General features: G+C 41.4%; 1 long non-coding RNA gene across 3 annotated transcripts in view; it reads left to right on the top strand.

Annotated features, from left to right (window-relative positions):
- The window catches only part of LOC108352542 (uncharacterized), a 30,737-nt gene extending 8,381 nt beyond the window's left edge, over window positions 1-22,356 (top strand). For 2 of the 3 annotated variants that reach the window (XR_010057025.1, XR_010057024.1), the window contains 2 exons: window positions 19,008-19,088; window positions 19,794-20,264. This is a non-coding gene — a long non-coding RNA (uncharacterized LOC108352542). Of the gene's footprint in view, window positions 1-19,007; window positions 19,089-19,793; window positions 20,265-22,145 lie in introns of those variants that run through there. The other variant, XR_005492498.2, reaches the window with a different exon arrangement.
- The last annotated feature ends 1,388 nt before the right edge of the window (window positions 22,357-23,744 follow it).

Here is a 23,744-nt window from a genome sequence, read left to right as displayed (position 1 = left end):
TGGCTCAGCCCTGTTCATTGCAACTCTATTTGTAATTGCAGAAACTGGAAACAACCTAGATGTTACTCAACAGAAGAATGCATAAAGAAAATGTGGTAATTTTACTCAGTGGAATATTACTTAGCTGTGATATCAAATGTCAGCCAGTGAGCTGAGCCATCTGAACCTCTGAGTAATTAATTACTCTACAGATGTCCCCCAGTAACTAGAGCAGAGGCTTACCCTGACTCTGTTGCCTTCCTGTGGATCCTGCTCCTCTAACTGAGCTGCCTTGTCTGGCCTCAGTGGAATAAGATGTTTCTATTCCAGCAGTGACTTGAGGTTCCAGGATGGACTGGTTCCCTGGAGGGATCCCCCTTCTCAGAGGTGAAGGGGAGGGGAGGATGGGAGAGAGGCCTATGAGAGGGGTACTGGGAGGAAGAGTGTAGGCTGTGATTGGGATGTAAAGTGATTAAATAAATAAGTTAATCAAAAAAGAATAATAAAATTATAAAAAGAGACATCAAGAAATTTGTAGGCAAATGGGTGGAACTAGAAAAATCAGCCTGAGTCAGGTAACCTAGGCATGGGGCAGGGGAAAGTTATATATTCGCTTATAAGTGGATATTAGGTGTTAAGTAAGTGATAATCAAGCAACAATTTGTAGACATAGAGAGGTTAGTTATAGAGGAGAGGAAAAGCGAGGACACATGGATTTCCCTGGGATGGGGAATTAGATTTTATGGGTGATCTGGGGAGTGGGGGGGGGCAGGAGAGGGAGGATCAGGTGGGGAGCCTGGAGACATAGGGTAGAGGGTGAGAATGTGGAGAGAGATAGCTGGATCTATGGGCATGTGAGGGATGAGATGATAGAGAAGCTAATGCAGTGGATGAAGATAATCCTAATGAGGGCTCCTAATAATGGGAGAGTCAGAGTCTCAGCTGGACATCTCGTCACCAAAGGAGGCTTTCTGTAGCATGACTGAGCTGCATTTAATTGAATTGTTGGCCAAAAGGATCTCATGGAAATTCCCAAACAAACTGGCTGTTGCTAAGGTGATAGGTTGCTCTCTGCAAACTGACAGCAGGGCCCCATTCGCTGAGGACAAGACCCATACACCTCACTGAACACTGAGAAGCTGAGCTGGTCCCTGCATGGAGCCTTCACCCCTATGTTCTAGTCTCTTTGGTGTGGGAAGGTACTCTGCAGGCCACTGAAAGAGAAATGTAAGCACCAACCCAGCCATGAAACCTTTAATCTATAATCTGTCTTTCTTGCAAAATATGCTAGGGCAATGGTGGCTCAGGACCAATCGATGACTGATTTGACCTAAGGCTCACTCCATGAGGTGGAACCCATGCTTGACACTGTTAAGGTGACCTAGAACCTGAGACCAGGTAGCCCAGAGACATAGGTAAAACCAGATACTATTTGTCTAAAATAAAAGTATCAATAAAGTGAGTCCTATTGAATTCTACTATATTTAGACATTGATGCTTTATCCAGTCATCATCAGAGAAGCTTCCTTTCACAGCACATGGGAACAGAAGCAGAGACCCTCAGCTAGACATTATCTGGAGAGAGTTTTTAATGGGATGTCTCCATTAAATCCCTCCCCTCAGAGTCCAGGGAATCCCCCAGAAGAGGAGGCAGAAAGATTTTAAGAGTCGTGGGGGATGGAGGACACCAGGAGAGCAGGGCTTTCTGAATCAACTAAGCATGGCACATATGAGCTCACAGACATGGAAGCAGCAAGCACAGGGCCTACATGGCTCTGCACCAGGTCCTCTATGAGTATATTATAGTTATTAGCTTAGTATTTTACTAGGACTCCTGACTGCGAATGACTGAACCTTTGACTCCTACCCCTGCTCTTGGGACTCATTCCTCCTCTTGGGTTGCTATGGCCAACTTTGCTACCATAGTTTTAACTTTATTTTATTTTGTCAGGTTTGTTTGTTAAAGACTCTTAGGAGTCTGTTCTTTTCTAATAAGATACAGAAAGGGAATAGATCCAGAGGGGAAGGAAGTTATGAAGGGACTGGGAGAAGTAGAGGGAGGGGAAACTATAATCAGGATATATTGATATGAGAAAAATATCTACTTTCAATAAAAGCAACAAAAACCCTCTTTCGTATTAAACTGGATCGCAGGGCTGTAGTTTTTATTTATTCATTTACTTTTATTTTGATTTTAATTAATTAATTAATTAATTAATTAATTAATGATTGTGTATGTCTCTGTGTCTGTGAATGTGCCCAAGGAGGTAGGAAATGTATCAACTCCCCAAAGCTAGATCTCCAGGCACTTGCGAACTGTCTGCTGTGGGTAATGGGAACTGAACTAGCATCCTCTGTATGATATGTGCTTTTAATAACCACTGAGCTATTTTGTCAGCCCACAGCTTCAGTTTTAAACATGAGTCACACCCAGTGTTCTGTACTTGAGTGCGTTTTCATTTAATCATTGACATTTAATTTTGTGCTTCTGATGACTGCTGCTACTTACATTTCAATAGTATAAAATATTAATGAAAGGAATAGCAACTTTTGTAATTATATTTATAGTTTTAATTGACACACAGTGGCTCTGCATATTTATGGAGCACAGTGTGATGTTTCTACATACACATAGAATCTATCTATCTATCTATCTATCTATCTATCTATCTATCTATCTAGAAGGTGGAGTAAACAGATAAAGGGAACAGACATCTTTGTGACCTCATGTGTTGCAAAGCTTTAAAATCCCCTCTACTATCTCTTTAGAGCTAGTCCAGCAAATATTGTCAACCCCCTGCCTGCCTGTTGCCCATTCACTTTGCCATCCTCTCTCCCCCTCTCCTTCCCCTGTCCTTCATGCCACTGATAACTACTATTCCATTGATAAATGAGATTTTATATGTTACAAAATATGTTATCTTTACATCTATGTGTATGGCAAATTTATTTCACGATGAACTTTTTTGCCCAGTTGCACATACTAGGTGGCAATGCAGGAGGCTGGCATGCCAAGGCTAGTTTTGAAGCAGTTTGTTTTGAAAAATCCTTGTGATGGCATATTTTTTTAAGGGGAAAAAAAAACCACAGTGTGTTCAAATTTTGGTTCTGTAAGATGCTAAACAGGTTTGACTGTTCATATCTAATTTCTGCTCATTTAATCCATTCTGGTTGAAATATTTAAATGTTAAATATTTAATAGGCTTATTTCTAGACCTCCACAGCCCAAGAAATGATCTGGGCTGACAGGTGTTTAGGAGCCTTTGTTGCTACCGTGCTGTCTGCAACCGCACTAATTGTGGTTGTTCTCATTAATTTGGTGCAGTTGCACTGCAGGAATTAGGGTTAATCTTGTGAGCAGCTCTGATTGTTCCAGAACCCAGGTTCTGAATCCGTTTCAGTTTCGTTTTCCTGGTGAGGCATAATTGAATGCCACCACAGCACCAAGGCAGTAGTTGGAACCATATTTATCTACAGGGAGGGTGGTTTCTATCTGCGACTCCGGGGCAAGCTTTGCAGACTTTAATTATACCCAAGGGAAATGGTCGTGCTTAGCAATATATCAAACTTTTGATGCCTCTGGACTTCATTACCATACAATCGTCACACTCTCTGTCACACCTTATTGCTTAATTTTTGTGTTTCAAAGACTCTTTATTGGCTGCGTAGGAAACAAAACGGCTTTGGCCATCACAAAGCTGGCTTCTATGGCAGGCAGAACGCCAAAACAATGCCTTTTAGTATTTCAGCTCAAAAGATGACGGTAGTTTTCATCTGGGTTTGCTTTTACCTTTTAGTTTTTTTAGTATAGATAGGACAGGCCACTGTAAGTACTATTCAAAGTTCTTCAGAAAGACAGAAGCTACCACACATGCACCCATACAGAGCATGCACACACACACACACACACACACACACACACACACACACGTAAACATACATGCCAACACATGCACATTGCACACGCATACGTGTTTGTTTATTAGAATATGATTCTGAAGGCTGAGAACTTCCACACCTGCTGCTGCAAGCTGGAAGCCCAGGAAGGCTTCACTGTGTGGGAAGTGGGTAGGGAAATGCTTCACTTCAGCTATGATCCAGAAAGCAAAGCACTTCCAGTGACACTGTTCCAGACAACTCAGAAGTAATGCTCAGGTAACCACCTCAGACGTTCTCAACCTCTGGGTTGGGACCCTTTGAAAGGATCAAACAACCCTTTCACATAGTCACATAAGACCATCGGGAAACACAGATATTTACATTTTGACTCATAACAGTAGCAAAATTGCAGTTGTTATGTAGCAAAAAAAATAATAATTTTATGGTTGGGGGTCACCACAACATGAGGAACTGTATTAAAGGGTCACAGAATTAGGAAGGTTGGGGACCAGTGAACTACATGGTCACTCTGTGGCTTAGCGCAGTTGACACAGAAGACCACTTAACACACTCTAGTATTAGTTTTGCATTGTGCCTCTGGATCGCATTGGGGGATTTTGTGTATGTAGGATGTGTTCATGTTCTTCCTTAATGAATATGGATTGATCATTTACTGTGTGCTAGGTACTGCTCTAAGCATCCAATAAGAAGAATTACACAAGGAGGGTGGCATCACAGTAAGAAAACAGGAAGCAAACATGAATAATCAGTAAGTTAGAGAATGTACAAAGGGAAGTCTTAAGAGATGTGTGGGAATGGTTGGAGGTAGCACAGCAGTAGCCACTTAAGCAGGCGGTCAGGGGGTTAGCAGAGATTTGCATGTTGATAAAGAGCCTGGAGCTAGAGATTGAAAGAGGATGGGACCCCAGAAAGCCCTGGGGCTGCAGGAAGGCGGTGTGTTGGGACTGGAGGAGCAGAGAGCATCTTTGTTTAGTGACTGGAGGTTGGCAGGCAGCATCCAGAATACAGGTGTGGAGTATAGGAGGAGTTCCGGTCAGTTCTAAGCTGGGGAGGTGAGGATAAGGTTCATTTTCTTTTCCCAAGAGTTATCCAGCAGTGCTGGGGAGAACGGAGTGCTGGGAGGAGGAGAAGCAGAAGCCAGCTGTTCATTAAGAGCCTGACACTGCGCTCCAAGGGCAGAGCCACAGCAGAAGAAACTGGAGCAGTAGCGAGCAAGGACTGGTTACTTAGGAAACACGAATACTTAATTAGCAGGAGGAAAAGCAAGATCTAGACTTCCTAAGAGGTTGTTCTTCCAAGTACTTTGTGACAGCTTTCAGGGAAAGAGACAAGAAGGACAAACCCAGGGTGGGTGTTAGAAGGAGTTAAGGCAAGGGAATGCAAAATTGCCAGGTGGTTATCAGACAGCAGACAGACAGACACGCACGCACACACACACACTTGTGTATATATAAATATAAAACTATTTTATTTTAATGCCAGATAGTCTTTTTTTTTAATGTATATGGATGCTTTGTCTGAATGAAAGTCTGTGAAAGGAACACACACACACACACACACACACACACACACACACACACACACACTGAGGACAAAAGAGGGCATCAGATCTCCTGGGAGTTAAACACAGTTCTGAGCTGTAATGTGGGTACTAGGAACTGAACCTAGGTCTTCTGGAGGAAGAGCCAATATCATCTTTGGAGCCCAAGGTGTAGGTATTTTTATATCTTGTTGTGACTTTTCCAATATTTTATATAAAGACTACTGATGGAAAATACAAAGTTTCACCTTGATGCAAACACTGGCTCATATGCCTAAGCTGTCATAGCATCCATAAGGGAAGAAGACACAGTAGCATCTGTCATCCTGTAGGCCAAGGGTATAGTATCAGAGGCATTTGCCAAAGACTATTACAGACTCTGTGGGTATCAGGTCTTAACTGGGGATGAAAATGAATCATGAACTACAGATATAATACAAATACATGATTAGATGTCAGTCATTTATCTATAATAATTTTTAGACTAGGCTAGTTCAGTGATAAACTACTTGTCTGGCGCACATAAGCACTTTGGTTTGACTCAAATTCTGCATTTAAAACAACCTCATTACACTTAACGTAATTATTTTATTTATAAAAATTAGAATACAAACTCTTGAATTTCATTCCAGCATGTTCACTCATAATTTGCTTCTCTTGAACCCTCTCAGATGCTCCCCCTCCCCAGCTCCTTTTGCCCCCTTCCCACTGGTCCCTTTTCTTCCCCAGCAGCCCCTCCTCTGCCTCCGTGTACATGGATTCTATTATCTGTTAGTCCCTGCCCCCTTCCTCTTTCATGGGTCCTTTCTCTAGTTTCAAGAACTACACCACCAATACCTCTATACACACACACATGCACACATACATAAAAATTAAAATCTACAATCTGTGTGTGAGAGAAAACATGGGCAACTTGTCTCTCTCTGCTCACTTAGCCTAAACACCTAGTTCCAATTATTTTCTTACAAATGTCATGGTCTCACTTCTTTTTTTTTTTTAGCCAAATAGACTTGCCCCGTGTTTATGCACCATGTATTCGTTCTCCATTAACCTATCAACAGTTAGGTTCCTTCTATTCTCTGGCTATGACGAAGAGGGTAACAACAAATATGGATGTGCAAGTGTCTCTGTAGGGCTTTGAGTCGTCAGGGTGATAGAGCTGGGCCCAACAGTGGCTTTGTTTCATGCTCTTGCAGAACCTCCAGACTAGCTCCCATGGTGCTGTACCTGTTCACACTCATGCTGGCACTGAATGAGCCTGATCTTTCTTTCTTTCTTTTTTCTTTTTTTTTTTCGTGTGTGTGTGTGTGTGTGTGTGTGTGTGTGTGTGTGTGTGTGATCTGCACCAACATTTGTTTGTATGGGTTTGTTGTATTATTACCCAAGGGTCATTCTGATGGTTCTGAGATGGAATTCAAAACAGAATTAATTTGCATTTCCCAGATGGTTAAGGATCATGAAAACTTAAAAACAAAATTACCATTTATATTTCTTCTTTTGAGAATTATCTGTCCAACCCATCAGCCCTAATGTCGAGTGGAAGATTTGATTTTTTGCATCAGTTTTGTACGGTTTTAAAAAGATACATTTTCCATATTAACTCCCTGCTTGTCTGAAATACGTCTGGCAAGCGCTTCCTCTCACTCTGTGTGCCGTCCCTCCAGTGTTTAGTTTGTCCTTCACACAGCTTTTCTTTGCCATGAGAAGCCTTTCGATTTCATGTTATCCTATGCCTCTGGAGTTCTGTTCAGAAACTCCCTGCCTCTAACTGTCTGAGACTGTAAGAGTTCCAGGGTTTTTGGTTTTAAGCTAAGGTCTTTGATCCATTGGGAATCACCTTTTGCGTAAGGTGAGAGATATGGATCTAATTGGCAGGCAGATATCCAGGTTTCTTTGGTATTGTTTGTCATAGTTTCTAGGGCCTACTTTTTTTTTTTTTTCAAAAATTAGGTGACTGTAACTGGGTTTATTTCTGGGTCTTCCAGTCTGTTCCCTTGGTCTGTTTGTCTGCTTTCTGTCAGTCCCTTGCTGTTCTTGTCACTAATGTCTGCAGCATAATCTGAAAGTATAAATTTTTATATTTTCAGTAGCACCATTTCTACAAGGGTCATTGTGACTAGGATGTTATCATTTCCCCTTCCCCTTTCTTTCTTTGAACCCTCCTATGTTCTCTTTTGAATTTATGGCTTATTTTTCATTAATTGCTGATATGTTCACACACACACACACACACACACACACACACACACACACACACACACACACACAGGCTCCAAAATATAACCTGCTCAATCTGTAGAATGTTACTTGTGTGTATGTTATTAGGGATGGTTCACCCATTGATATCAGATAACCAATTGGTGTGCTCTTTTCTAGGGAAGACTACCTCTCCCCTTCTTGGCATTCGTTGCCTGCCTGTAGTTCTTTGTGAAGGCCTATGGGCTTCCCCATGCACCCGTCTACTGCTGTTCTTGTTCGGCTCACGTTTAGGCAGTCAAGTTAGGGAGACTTTATGGGTGTAGCTTTTGACATTACTAAAAGAAACTCCCCGATCTGGCTTTTACAATTTTTTCTGTCCACTCTTCTATAATGTTCCCTAAGTCTTAGGTACAGCGGGTTTCTATAGCGCATGCCCTGAGACAGTGGCTCTCTTTGTTGGCTTGATGCGGGATGAGCACTAAACCTATCCGCACATATAAAGAGAAATATTTACAATGTATTTAACGATTATATTGGTTTAGTAAAGTGGCGACTATATATTCTCCAAGATTCATGACTACACTAGCCCTGGGAAGTTGGCTAAGTTTCTGGTACCAGGCATGGTTTCCATTTGCTTACTAGGTTTAAATTAGGTCTAGTTGGAGACAGCATGTTACTGTATAGGTTATTGTGCCATGCGGGTCATGGTTGTGGTTTGCGGCTGTATAAGACTTTGATTGGATGTTTCCCTCACTTGGAAGCTTGCATGGAGCTTCCTGGTACACGAAAACTAGTCCTCCGGGAGGAGACATTCAAGCCCATCTAGGCACTGTGTGTTTGAAGTGCATGGTGTTTTCAGTAACAGGGATTTACCTTTCACCTCTAGGGGGCAACAAAGAGCAGTAGCAATAGCTTGTCCTATTTTGGAGTCTCTTGGAACAGCCATCAACTCAAAAGTGAGCGTCTCCTTGCGTTGGGGGTGTTAAAGAGCCTTTGACTTTTGGAGGAAGCACTGTCACCACACACGAGAAAGTGTCGTTTAAGCTATAGATGTATATTTATATGCACACACATACATGATTCTTTCAGAATCCCTTAATTCATTTCCCTTCTTCCCTTCTTCTTTTGCACCTTCCTCTCCCTCCCTTACTGAGCCCCGCCCCCCACTTCCTGTTTCTCCAGCCAGATCACTCCTACCCTGCTATTCCCTCTGTTTTTTCCTTTGAAGCACTGGTCTTGGGTCTTCCTTAAAATGTGGTGGAAATCAGCGTTACTCTATCCAGTCTTGTGATGTTGTTTGTGGGAGGCTTTTAGGTCTGCCTCAGGTGTTGCTTGGATTGCATCTATTTAAGTGTTTCTGTGTTCATTATTTAATTCTGGTAAGCTGCCTGTGTTTAGGAATTTATTTCTTCTGGGCTTTTCAGCTTTTTGGAATATGTTTCAAAATACTCCTTAGTGATTCCCTGGAAATACGTTATAATAACTACCATTTCATTTCTGACTTTCTCAGCTTGAGTCTTTTCTTCCTTTTAGGTAGTTTGCCTGGGATTTGCTAGTCTTGCTTCTATTTTATAGTACTTGCTCTGTGATTGATTCTATGCCCTGGTCCCTTCGTGTCTTTCATTAATTTCTGTCCTATCTTTATTATCTGTCATCCCCTGTCCTTAGAGTCTGGTTTCCTGTACTTTTTTTTTTTTAACTTGAGGCACATCAAGTTTTTTTTTTTTTTTTTTTTTTTTTGTTTTTGTTTTTGTTTTTGTTTTTTTGAGAAAGACTCTTTATATAGCTGAGACTTGCCTCAGATCCTCTATAAAGATCAGGGCGGCCTTGAACTCAAGGCAACCCTTCTGCTTCAGGGTTTTTTAATTGGATTTTTTTGTTTTGTTTTGTTTTGGTGTGTGTGTGTATGCACGCTGAGATTTCAGTGTTTCCTCACGGTGTCTGATGTCACTGATGTTTTAAGTGAGCACCTGTGTCCTCTAGAACTATCCTGTACATATCTATTCTTATAGGTCATACTTTCACTTTTCATTTAATCTTTTTGAGGATTTTTAATGTCCTCTCTGATTTTTCTAATCATCCACTGTTCACCCACTGAGGTATATTGTTCAGTCACTGAGAAGAATGTGCATCTCCTATCGGTAAGATGAAATATTCCATCCATATCTGTTAACCCCAATCAATATAATGAATAAATTAGCTTTGAAGTTACCGGCTGACTTTTATTTTGAAAGTCCTATGTAAAGGTGGCAGTACGGTTTGAAGTCATTCACTGCTGTGGTATTAGGACTGAGCTAACGTCTCGTATCTGTTAATGCTCGATTTGTAAAATCGAGAGCTCACAGATCTGGTTAATTATCATATCATTTTTGCATGTGCGAATATGTACATGTGTGTATGTGTGCATGCATGTGTATGTGTACACATGTATAAGTGTGTATGCATATGTGCAGAGACCAACCCCAGTACTGTTTTTCACATACTGCGCAACACTTTTGCAGACACCCTCTCACTGGCCTGTCTCTATGTCTCAGATTATAGGTGTGCAGCACCCCGAGTATAATGGAATTGATGGTTCTGAGCTTCATACTCAGGGCCTCGTGCTTGCAGAGCAAATGCATTACCAGTGGAGCTATCTCCCCATCCCCACCATTGTGATGAATTCTTCCCTTTATTCATATGCTATGACCCTCCTTATCTCTTCTGACTTGTTTTGAGTTCTCCTTTGTCAGATATGGAAACTGCCACGTCAGCTTCTTCATGGCTTCAGTGGTTTGGTGGGTTGATGTCTGCCCTTTGATGCGCAGCGTTTTGAGGTCTTTGACAGTGAGGTGTATTTCATGGAGACAGCAGATGGCTGGATCTTGATTTTGAATGTGGTTATTTGACCCCCACCTTTAATTGGTGATCTAAGGACATTTGAGATTTTGTTTTTCTTGCATTTGAGGTTATCATTGTGCTAGATCATTCCACAGGCAGGGCTTCTGTGGCTGAGGCTGTGGGGGCTGGGTTGAAGGACCACTCCTCTGAGGTACCTTGGCACACTGTCAGGATACTGCTCTGGGCCCCATAGCATTTTTTTCCAGTGAGCCTGTCTAAGTCACTCAGGAAATAGAGGGAACGAGGGTTCTTTTTTTCTGGTGAATTTCTTTCTGGTCTCAGCATCAGTTTCTTTAACTACACATCTGCTTCTCTCTCTAATGCCTACCCCGCTCCATTGCTCTTTGAGCAAGCATTAAGCAGGCTCAGGCTGAATCTCACAACCAGCAGCCTCTCTCTGCCTTTCAGGGAGCATTCACAAGGGACCATACTCTTGGCAGCTGTGGCTGGCAACAGTTGGTAGGAACAGCATGGCGGGGCTGGGCACTGCCTGCAACTTGGCTCCTTCTTTGAGGAGAAATTTCTTCCCTCGTTTCTGTTTTTTTCTCTTTTAGCTCCTTCTCTGACATATGAAAATCCTATATTATATTTTCGTCTATGCATTTTTAGGCGTAGCTTCTAGTCAGCCATCTTACTTGGAAGTTCCTCATTATACTCTCCAGGAGCCTAAACATTCTATCCTTGACTCTTTTAATACTTATCAGCGACTGTTAACTGGGATTGCTTAGTAGTAGTTCATAGTTAACAAATGTATTCAGTGGAATTTATTTAGTCTTTCCTGTTGTTCTGTACTTTTATAAATTTTTTTATTCATGATATATATATATATATATATATATATATATATATATATATATATATATATATCCAATCCAGGTACCCGAAATACTTTGCCCATTTAGAACCATCTAGTTGAAAGTTGGCTTCCAGGGTGCTCAAATTCTAGGTCTTGCTCAGTGAAATCAGATTATCTTTTAATCAGTCTTATTAAGGCCTTGTGTAATTTTTACCATGTTTAAAGTAACTCATTACTATCCATGGTTATTTATATGAAATTAGTTTCTGAACTCTGGTAAGAAAATAGCCTTTAAGTGATGAGACAGGTTTAATAGACGTGGGCCATGGGGATTCTGGGTGATATTTAGCTGCCTAGTCTTACACTATCTGTGTCTACTTGAGTTCAGATGACACGAACTAGGCTAGTAGTTCTCAACCTTCCTAAGGCTGCGGCCCTTGAATACAGTTCCTCATGTTCTGGTGATCCCCAACCATAAAATTATTTTCCTCGCTACTTCATAACTGTGATTTTGCTGCTGTTATGAATCATAATGTAAATATTGGATGTGCAGGATACCTGATATGCAACCCCCAAAGGGGTCATGACTGACAGGTTGAGCACCACTGCTCTAGATCCTCACTGAGAATCAGCCCAGTGCTGTGTGACCACTGAAGATCACACGCAGACCTTTATGGGACTTGTGGAAGAGGTTAGAAATGGGAAGTGAACTCACACCCCTTTCATTATCATAAATACCAAATTGATATATTCCAGTTTATAGGGAATAGTTGGGGGGTTCCTTTAGTTTTCTGGTTACACTTACGAAAATACTTACCACGGTGGAAATCTGCTTTATTCTTGACAGCATTGCTGTTTGTCTCTGCCACTGTGATGGTTTGAATATACTTGGCCCAGGGAGTGACATCATTAGGAGGTGTGGCCTTATTGGAGTAGGTGTGGCCTTATTGGAAGAAGTGTGCCATTGTGGGTATTGGCTTTAATACCCTCTTCTTAGCTGCCTACCCTCTTCTTAACTGCCTGAAAGCCAGTCTTCTGTTTGCCTTCAGAACAAGATGTAGAACTCTCAGTTCCTCCTGCACCATGCCTGCCTGGATACTGCCATACTCCCACCTTGATGATAATGGACTAAACTCTGAACCTGTAAGCCAGCGCCAACTAAATGTTGTTATAAGAGTTACCTTGGTCATGGTGTCTGCTCACAGCAGTAAAACCCTAATGAAGACACCAACCCCCTCTCCTTATTTTTGGTCTATTAGGATGAGGAAAGCTGCAATGGAGATGCTAGGTGTTGGCATAGTTACTGTATGCTCTCCCCAGGCTGCCCATGTCTGAGCCAAGTGCTTTCTCAGATGGCTTTTATTTTCAGCTTTTGTCCTAGGTCACTTGTTAAATCTTATTTAATTTTTCCTCAGCTGTTGAGTCTATTTATAGGAGATGTTTCTGTTTCTGATTTTTGGAGTTTTGAAATGTTGCAGGGTTCTGAGTGTGGCTTTTGTGAGACCCAGGGCTATGTTTTCGGTGCTTCTGTAAGTTATCTCAGTCTGATCCCTGTCTCCAGCCCTCCACATTCTGGAATCTTCTACTTACAAGGGCTTCTGCTCCTGCTTCTTTGTAAAGTCTTTGTGAATGGCCTCATTTACCCAAAGCAGTTTAAGAGTTGTAATAGCTGCTATTGGGGGCTTTTGATATAACTAAACTTGTTTGTCTGAAATGTGCCTTGGAATGAAATATACTTTGGAATGAAACAGTTTCAAATATCCAGTAGTTCCCTCCCACACTGGCATAAAAAGGAAATTCAGATTTCAAAATTGCATACCAAAACTGCAATATTGCAATATTCCAAAACTTATCTTTTTCACATTTCTTTTCTCACTACTCAGACTCAATAGCTTATAGCATACAATGACTGGTTTTCTTTTCCTCCTCTCTACACTACTGTTGTCCTCTGCCTCGGTCTCCTTGTGTGACCAGCTTTTCATCTCCCTTCCACCACTTTAAAGATGAACACTTTTCAAAGCCAAGAAGGACCCACTTTTAGAGTTGATTGAGGCCCTGACTTGCTGAGAGTGCAGAGCTCAGAGCCATTTTATAAGGCTTACTAAGCTCAGATCAGGCAGAGAACAATTTTAGGAGAACATGGCATGGTTTTAAGACCCTTCCAGCCAGGAGTGCCAAAGCTTTACCAGCTGGTTTGTATGTTAGTATGAAACTCAGATGTGATAAATTATAAGAAGCAGAATGGAATGGAAAAACCTGACTGAGTTGTAAGGAATACTGAGGACAGGGGACGGGGTAGAAAAGATTAGATTAGGATCAGTCTTTCAGAGGCTATCCCCAAAGTATTTTATACCAGTCCTGAGAATATAGAAAAGATGAGCCCATGGAGGTCTCCTAAACATGTTTAGAGAGCAGTCATGAGATCATTGCAAAGCAAGGGTAGTTCTAACTTTCTCCTTCCTTTTTTGTAAATGACATGAAACCCAAATAGAAGATAAAATAGTAACTGTAAACTGATTGGAAGAACCTCACTGCCAGAATTCTTCTGTTAATGAACTTAATCATTGTGTTTAGTAAGGACTCACCAGGTTAATAATACCAGTGGCTACACTAACTCATGATGAGAAAAAAGTCCATTCGACCACAGTGGCTAAGGACTCCCAGGTTCCGTCACCTAGAGACCCAGGAAGGTGGGCTAAGGGCATAGGATGACATGTCTAGACCCAAATGTAGACAGGAAGCAGAGAGGAATGAAGCCTTCCTTCCACCTTTTCTTCTACTCGGGCCTTTGAAGATGTAGTAAATTCAACTTCTAAACTCAATGATGAAATATCTTTACAGATACACTAGGCATCTCAGCATGGCCAGCCGAGATGGCACATACTTCTGAGTAAGATGGTGGCTTGGGAACCATGGCTACTTGCTCAAGTAGATTAATATAGTGAAAGAGAAAGGCCAGGTTTGCTGTGCCTCAGACTCCACACTGTGCCTTCCAAACCCCACAACTCACCAATGGACCCAGTGCTTGCTCTGTACACTAATGTCTTCTCCCACAATCTCAGTACCTGTAGCCTCAGCTGCCCCTGCAGTCGGCATAGGCATAGGCAGCATGTGGCTCAGTCTTAAACGCTACTTCTAATGAACCACCTGTAGAAACGGTACTATCAGTGATCTTGTACAACAAAGACATCCCCAGTGACCACTGCTCCTGGGATGAGTCACCACACTGCAGCTACCCCTACCATGATTTTGTTATGGTGACAGCTGCTATTGAGCTAGAATCACTGCAGCTGCCCAACACCATGGACCAGCATCAACTGTGTTTGTGTGTGAACTTCTTGTGGTCTGTCTCCGGGAGTCTGGGAGAGAAACACCTGAATGGGAAACAGGGAGTGCAGAGCAGAGCAGGTTAGTATGAGAGCATGGCAACAGAAAGAGAGGGGCACACAAACGAAACACAGCCAGCCAGCCAGATAAACAAACCTCTACTCAGTCCTTCTTAGGTCAAGTTACAAGGGAGCATTGTGCTGTGGGATCCAGACTTTGCCAGTACACAAAGGTACTGTGGTGGGAGGGTCTGTCATATCCCTCCAGAGCATGAATCACAGAGGACTGACTGTGGAAAGTTTGATCCCTAATTTATAGGGGGCTGGGTTGTGTCTGGCTGAGAGTTTAGGTGACCTAGGCCAGGAAACTCTGGCAGGAATAAGTCTATGCTTACAGAATCCTCTCATCTGAAATTATACACAGGCTAATTTATTTGAACTGCTCATTTGAGTCATCCTCCCTGCCTACATGGGGACTCAAGCAAATGACAGTTCTAGTAGAGGGAGAAATCATATATCTAAATGCAAAAAATAATTTAGACCAGTATCTTCTGTGTTGATGATTTTTGTCAACTTGACACGTACCTAGACATACATGGAGAGAGAAAGTCTCATTGGAGCCAAAAGCCTCTATGAAGTTGACCTGTCACAAATGTGTGGAATATTGTCTTGCTTAATGATGGATATGGGAAGGCCTAGTTCCTTCTGGGTGGTCCTTTAAGAAAGGCTGAGCAAGGCTATGAAGAGAAAGCCAGTAAGCAGTATTTCTCTGTGGCTTCGATTCCTGCTTCCAGCCTTGAGTTCCTGCCCTGACTTTCTTTGAGGATGGACTGTGATTTAGAAATTTACTATGAAATAAGTCCTTTCATTCCCGGATTGCTTTTGGCCATGGAGTTCTATCACAAATCCTAACAAAGATACCTTCCATCTCAGGGTGCTGGACCTGCTTCACTATTTTCTTTCTCTGGTTTGTTAAAAAAAATTTTATCACCAGTTGCAGTTTTGCAGGTGAATTGTTTTAGTCCATTGCACCAGGAAAGACCTTCCCAACTGGCTGCTACTGTGCTACACCTACAAACATTTTTGCTACATGTTTGCATATGTATGATCTAGTCCCTTCATTCCTTCAGACCACATGTGTCCGTTCTCATTCATATTTTACCCTCTTTCCTCCCCCTTGTTCCTTTCCCATTCACTAGTTCAATGCTAAAACCTTTGCCTTAGCAACCCTATGCACCACATTGTATCCAGCCAATGCTCTGATTTCATACATGTGATACGGAAAAGTCCCCTCAACTAGACAAAACCAGGAATGTCCTCTCCTCTCAAATAACTGCAAGACCGATGGATGAACTGAAGAAATCAATTTATGGTCTTGACAAGATAATCTTCAAAGTGAGTGAAACACTGAATTGGAGAAGAAAATTAAAAAAAATATAGAGGAAAAATTCAGTAACAAGCCTGAAACAATGAAAAAGAACCAAATATAAGTTCTGGAAATGAAAGAAGTAATCAGTCCAAAAGAAAAAAAGAAAGAAAGAAAGAAAGGAAGGAAGAAAGGAAGAAAGAAAGGGAGAAAGGAAGGAAGGAAGAAAGAAAGAAAGAAAGAGAGAAAGAAAGAAAGAAAAAGGAAAACAACAAATTGACAAGACCATGAGAAAAATCTGTTGCAGGGATGGTGCACAAAGTCAAGGCAATCATACACTCAGTCATATATGAAGAAAAAGTGAAAATATCCAATATTTCCAAGTGCTTGGGGTACCTGCACGCACTTGGAATTTAGTAACTCATGAAGTAGAAGAAACTGATATAATAGCTAAAGGAATACAGTCTAAAGAAACCCAAAGAAAGAAGCTGACATTCAAACACAGGAGGTCATTTCAAGCCCTCAAACAGTTATTACCCAAGAAGAAACCCTCTGCGACACCTCCTAGTTAAGGTGTCAAAAGCACAAAACAAACAATTCTAAAAGCTGAGGTGAAAAGCTCTCAGACAAAGGCAGGAACGTCAATTAACTTTAAATTTTTCATGAAGACCCCTGCCTCCCCCAAATTCAGTAATACACAAGCACTCTGTATTTCAAGTCCCGAAAATGAATAACTGTTAACCAAGATTACGACACCTAGTGATGCTATCCTTTCAAATTAATGACCAAGCAGGGCTATTTGAAGACAAACGGAAATTAAAGAAATTCATGACAAGCAACATTGCACCACAGAAACTTCTTTAAGGAATACTACATATTCAGGAAGAAGGCAGTGCCATCCATGGGGACTCATGACAGTATATGCTCCATGAAATGAACAAATGAGCAAAGAAGAGATGGGGAAGAGCCAACCACGTTCAACCCAGGAAGCCAGTAAATGCCCAAAAATAACAAGGGAGGAGGAAAAGAAAGAGCAATAATTTAATTAACTACGTCACAAATTTGTACAAAATAGTAAGTCTTTTATTGATAGGCACAAATGTATATAGGGTCAACTCACCAATAAAAACATACAAACTAAGAGACACTTGTTTACAAGATGTGAGAAAACTATTTTGTCTCCAGAAAACATATTTAGATACCAAAGACATCCAAATACTCAGTGTCAGGTAAAAATAAGATGGAAACCAGAAAGCAAAAACTGATAGGCATGGCTAATAAGATATCTGGTATTGGTCTAATTAATTACTTGGATTGTGTGTGTGCTTGTGCGTGTGCTTGTGCGTATGTTCATGTGTATGTGTGAGTGTGTATAAGTGTGTGTACTCATACATGTGAGTGTGAATGTGTGTGTGCACCCACACATGAGAGTGTATATATGTGTGAGTGTGTATGAGTGTGTGTATGTGTGTGTGTACATGCATGCACATGTGAGTGTGTGGGTGTGCACTTGTGAGTATATGTAGGCATCGTGAAATATATTTAGAGGTCAGAGGACAAGTTTCAGTTGTCATTTTTCCCCTTCTACCTTATCCAAGCAGGATCACTCTTGTTTCTTCTGTGGTGAGTGTCCAAAGCTAACTGGCTTGTAAGCTTCCAGAGAATTATTCTGTCTTTACACCCATTTTTCCAGAAGAGTGCTAGGATTGCTGATACACACCACTGCATTTAGATTTTTGCATATGGGCCTGAGAACCAAACTCAGGTTGTTGAGCTTATAAAGGAAGTCTTGTACCTATCAAGATATTTCACCATGACAAAGTATACTTAAAACAAAAATAGAAAAGATCCAAAGGATAATTAGATATTGGTAAAGGAAACAACTTATTAAAAGGAAATAATGATTGTAAACATTTATGTACCAAATCAGGGTTTCTAATTTTATAAAACAAACACTAAAAGGCATAAAAGGCATAACAGTGAGAGATGTTAATACCCCATGTTCATGTTTAGATGGCTTTCAATAGTTATCTACCAAACATTTCATCCAACAGACAGAGACTACATAATCCTCTCCAAAACAAACAGAACATTCTCCAAGATTGATCATAGACTATGAAAAGAGCCATAACAAATACAAAAGTCAGAGACAATACAGTCTTGTATCCCATCTTCACTGATATTTGGAGAATGAACAATCCACTTCAGAACGGTCATTGTGTCTTGAAGAAATCACGGAGGAAGTTAGAAATGTCCTTGAAGCACATGAAAGCCAGAAGGCAACCTCTTCTGGGATGCACACAGCAGTTCTAGAAGCCGTCAGAGAGACTTAAGAGAAATAAGCAATGAAAAACAACAAGAAGCCATTGTAATAAAGACTAGGGCTGAAATGAAAGAAATGGAGATTAAAGCCACAATATATAGACCCTCATCAAGCAAGATGGATGGTTCCATTCATCCTCTTAAAATACCCTCCTTCTGCTTCTATGCTGTGTGTGTCATTTTACAAAAATCAGAGGACATATTTGTTTTTCTTTTTTCCCCATCCATTGCCACTCTTATTGTCTCTTTCCTCTCTCTTTTGCTACCTTCCCGTTCTCTCCACAGAGCACATGCATGTGAATGAGCAACACACACACACACACACACACACACACACACACACACACACACACACTTCTGCATATGGGAGAAAATGTGATTAATAAGTGCTCTTTATTTTATTCTTTATAGCCAAATAAAACTCCATTGTGTGTATTATATTCTCTTTGTTCATTCATCCACTTATGGGCACTTATGCTGGTTGTGGACAGTACTACACTAAACATAGTTGTGCAAGTATCTCTTATATCTTAACTTATATTCCTATGGGATAACCCTAGAGTGGTGAATCTAGAATGCATGGTAGTTTTTGAAGACCTTCCATATGTATTTCCATATTGGGTATATTAATCTACATACCTGAACGGCAGTTTACTACCCCTACATGTCTGCCAATATTTCTTGTCTTTTGTTTCCTAGGCACTTTGATTGGGATGAGATGGAGTCTCAACGTAGCTGTAAATTGCATCCCCAGATGTCCGAGAGTGTCAAACATTTTGAGTAAGAGCCTCGATAGAGATCTTTTAGCTATTGTAAGCAGATAGGACCTAGAAAAAGAACTAGCTTTTGTAGTTAATAGCAAAGAATCTAAAGGTAGCAGTGAAGCAAATAATCAATAGTGGTACTCCAACAGAGAAAAATCAAACCCTCGGTTTTCCAGGGTGACCTTGAATTCACAAAGAAAAACTGGAAATTTGTTTATTGATATATGTACTATGGGACATTTGCCACGCTTAAAAGCTATAAGCATTTGCCCACTCTTTCCCTAGAAACTGACAAATCACTTAAGAAGTAGGTAGCTCCAACAGTCCTCAGACATTTCTGTGTCCCAGCTGTCGCCTTACTGTGAAGATGGAATTGCCAGGTTAAATGTTAATATTTCCTTCATAGTTCTTTCATGCAGCTCCTGAAATCAGAGTTAATTGGACTGATTGATTTCCCAACCCCCATTTTCCCAGCGAGCACACACTAAAGAGCTCAATGACGTGCAGGCTTTTGGGCAGGACAAAACATTTTACTGGCACAGGCGGGGTTATTGGGGGCAGAACACATTAAAGCTGGAACAGAGTCACTGAAGTCACGGCTTCAACTTACATCAGACCAGAGAAAGATTAAAAGCAATTGAATACTAATAGCTGAAATCCCGATCAATAAAAGGAGCCATCAGATCTTACACAGCCCTTGTTACTCATTTGTTTTTTCCAGGAGAGAACACACAAACAAACCATGAATGTGGACATTGGCGGATTTTTTGAAAAACAACCATTCTCTACTTCCCTTGGTAGTTTAATCCATGTATATTTCATTTCCGGTGCCCCTTAGAGTATTACTGTACTTACCTGGGCAGGAAGGAAGATACTATAAGCAGAGATTTGTGTCCTCTACCTTTGGCTATTAGGGTATTGGAGCAATGGATCCTAAAAAATTGGAATTTTCCAACTGTCTTATAATATGAAAATCGAGGCCCATGCCCCTGATGGCAGCTGGAAGGAAAACTTATCTCCTGGAAAGAGACTTCACACAGTCTGACAACTTGTCAGATTACCTTTCAGGGGAGTCTTGAGCTGAAGCATGATAGATCGGTGGTGGCAAGAGTCCCATCATTACCAAGACTGCTTAACTATGCCAACCTCTTGCCCTCTTTTTAAACCCAAAGCCCCATGTCACAACTCAAGAGATGGGCGGGGTTGGGGGAATAGGGGAAGGGGGCACTCGATCTCTTCATCTCTTCACTTGTTCCTCTTCCCAACATGGCCACATTGAATAAATCTCCTTTTCCTGATAATTACTATTTCTTGTGTCACTAACTGACCTCTTGGGAATGTGTGGCCAAGCCTAGTGTGCCAAGACCCTGCTCTGGCACTAACAACTTCAGTAGCAATGTGTTTTACAGTTGTGTAATTGCAGTTTGATTACGATTGTGTTTTATGAAAATGTCTTTAGTGTCCTTTTACTATCTAAAATTTAAATGAAAACAGTTAATTTTTTTTTGTCTTCTGGATAAAGCTGCGAATATTCCTGGACTATCATACTTCCAAAATGTACTGAGGCACTATCCACCAGAACCTCAAAGGCATTTATTTAATTTCCTTTTTGATTCTAGTCTTAACCAATATTTGCATGCCCTGTATCCTGTTCTGAAGATGAAGCTCCAAGACAGAGTCTATCAAGTTGCTCAACTCTCAGTTTGAAAATGTTAGGTTCCAACCTGAGGGTAAGAGTTTCTGAAAAGGAAAGTTTTTGTCTAGAGCAGAATTTCCATAGGAAGACAACGTCCTTCTTCGTGATAAAAAAGCATGTGCTTTACAGCCTCGCTCAGCTTTTCTGAAATCACTTATGACTTAAGTCCATGAGGACAGAACACCTTCACTTAGATCCTAAACGTAAGTAAGACGTTAGTGACTTAAAATTAGTGCTCTCACTGCTAGCTGCATAGAACATGACCTAGCCATTCTGTGACTATCAGTTTATAAAAAAATATAGTCCCCTGAGACAATGGACCATGTCAGGAATCTCGGTAAGGTAGAGTGGGTCTGAGACCCTGGAAACGCAGGTATACACACTTGATTGAAATGGTAGGAGATTTCCTGCTCCCTGCCAGATTCCCGGCCTGGAACATGTGCCATACTTCCCACACAGTCCCTTGGCCTTCTATTCAATTTCACAGTAAGTATCAGAGATCAGTAATTCTCGACCAAGTGGCAGGAGTCCACATGCAATACTAGAACCACTTCCATCAGAAGCTCATGCAGGCTTGACATTGGACTCTCCTTGAGTGTCCTGGTCCTTTATGAAATGTGCTGCTTCTTAACTAGTTGGCCTTCCACCTCCTGTGAAATTGAATTTAGCTCACATTTTGTCATTGGAACACTTAGACTTCTGTCATTCTTCTTTCATAACCCAAAGAGGGCAGATTCATGACCACCTGAACTTGCTATGCTCCAAGGGTATTCCTTTAAGATGACGTTAACAAATCTAAGCTTCCTTTTTACTCCTGGTGCTGCATGCCTTAGGAAGGAAACAAGGAAATTTCAGGGAGGATTTGCCAGTCTCATCTCACTTCTGGGATATGGCTCCTTGCCAAGTGGAGAGATCTGCCCAGATGGCAGAACTTACTTTGTACACCAGATTTTGTCATTATCTAGAGGTTAAAGGGTTAATAAATATACAGACATCTTTTGGGAACATGATTTTGTAACGCCGAGGAAATAAAAAGGATTGCTGATCTAATTAGGAGCCCCTAGTAAGAATCGCGGGAAGAAGTTAAGTGTTGGAATGTTAGGCTGCTCCTGGAAGAGATGACTATGCATTAGTGGATGCTCAGACAAAAAGCTGCCATAGAAGCTAACACACTTACAATGCCATGGCTGGTCACTGCAGAAGCACTCCAGGAGGCCTCGGGACTACATCTTTAGACAAGTTCAAAGAAACTTTTAGAGAATGTTTTTAGCTGGCACTGGCCAGAACCCAGGGGAATCATGGATGTAGGTCTGGTTGAAGCCAGCTGCTTTGTTCTCTCTTGGCTGACTCGGGTACTTTTGTCTGTGTTAACTGTAGGATCCTGCTTTTAATGCTGCTTCATGGACTCCTGATGATTTCTTGCTATGAGCCCCATACCTGGATAAAATTGGCGAGTGAACCAAATAGACATCTAGTCCGTCACTGTTGGGTTGATGCACATTGTTACTTGAGGATTTGGTACTTCTCTATGGCTGTAGTAGCAATAATCAATTGAGGTCCTGAATCAATAAATTCACGTACAAACCGACTTTAAAGAAATATTTCTTAATTAATATTAATTTAGTTTCAAATGTATACAAATTTAGATTTTTGACTGATGCATTAAAATTGTTATATTTAGGTGAAGTTTAGATATCTAGGGAAGCAGGTGAGGTGACCAGACACTCCAAATTCCCTATCACAACATAAATAGAAATGCACGCTCCTAGAGACTGAAGGAATGGCCATTCAGAGCCTGCCCAATCTGAGGATTCAGCCCATATACATACAGCCACCAAACCCAGACAATATTGCTGATGCCCAGAAGTGCATGCTGGCAGAAGCCTGATAGAGCTGTCTCCTGAGAGGCTCTGCCAGAGCATGACTAATACAGAGGCGGATGCTCGCAGCCAACCATTGAATTGAGAATGGGGTCCCCATTGGAGGAGTTAGAGAAAGGCTTGAAGGAGCTAAAGGGGCTTGCAACCCCATAAGAACAACAATACCAACCAACCAGAGCTCCCAGAGACTAAACCACCATCCAAAGAATATACATGAACAGACCCATGGTTCCAGCTGCATATGTAGCAGAGGATGGCCTTGTTGGGCACCGATGGGAGGAGAAGCCTCACTCCTGCCAAGGCTGAACCCCCCAGTGTAGGGGAATGTCAGTACGGGGAGGCCAGAAGGAGTGGGTGGATGGATGGGGGGAACACCCTCATAGAAGCAGGGGGAGGGGATGAGATAGGGGGCTTATGGGTGGGAAACCGGGAAAGGGAATGACATTTGAAGTGTAAATTAAAAAATATTCATTTAAACATGTTAAAAAAGAAAAAAAAAAAGAAAATCATGCTCCCATTGCCGCTGAAAATGGTGACCTGGTAAGGGAAGCATTGTCACTAGATTGTCATTGATACTGAATGTGACATAAGGCTAAGGAGCAGACAGCCTGCACTGCGATAGGTCACATTTTCACAGATCATATTAAGCGAACTAATAATTTCTGCACTGTAAATTTTATTTCCTGATGTGGAATTATTTTTCATAATTGTTGTTAAACTATTATATAAAAAATCTAGTAATCACCCCCGCCTCTCCTGTACAGAAAGAGAATGTGGGTCTCACTGCACAGCAGTGCTGTCTTCTAGGGAGTACGATAGCACAGGCTCTCTTGGGTCGCATCGGTTTCTCCTTTAAGAGAAACACACTATTAGAAGCAGGATTCTAATGTAAAAACTAGACTCTGAGAATCCAAACCCAAGGGGATTCAAGGGGATGCTGGGTGGCTTTTTTTCCCCTTGGTCTTCTTAACTTCTCTATTTCCTACTCTAGAAGAGGCCCATGAAGTAGGAAAGAGAGCTACACATTAGTTCTCATGAAAACAGCAGGTAAAATAGGCAGTATTTCTTCTCTTGGGAGGGTTGTGCACTTAGTAAG

The sequence above is a fragment of the Rattus norvegicus genome, chromosome 13 (genome assembly GCF_036323735.1).
Source record: "Rattus norvegicus strain BN/NHsdMcwi chromosome 13, GRCr8, whole genome shotgun sequence".
Taxonomy (NCBI): domain Eukaryota; kingdom Metazoa; phylum Chordata; class Mammalia; order Rodentia; family Muridae; genus Rattus; species Rattus norvegicus.
The sequence above is the reverse complement of the archived record's forward strand: the minus strand, read 5'-3'. Positions and strand labels throughout refer to the sequence as shown.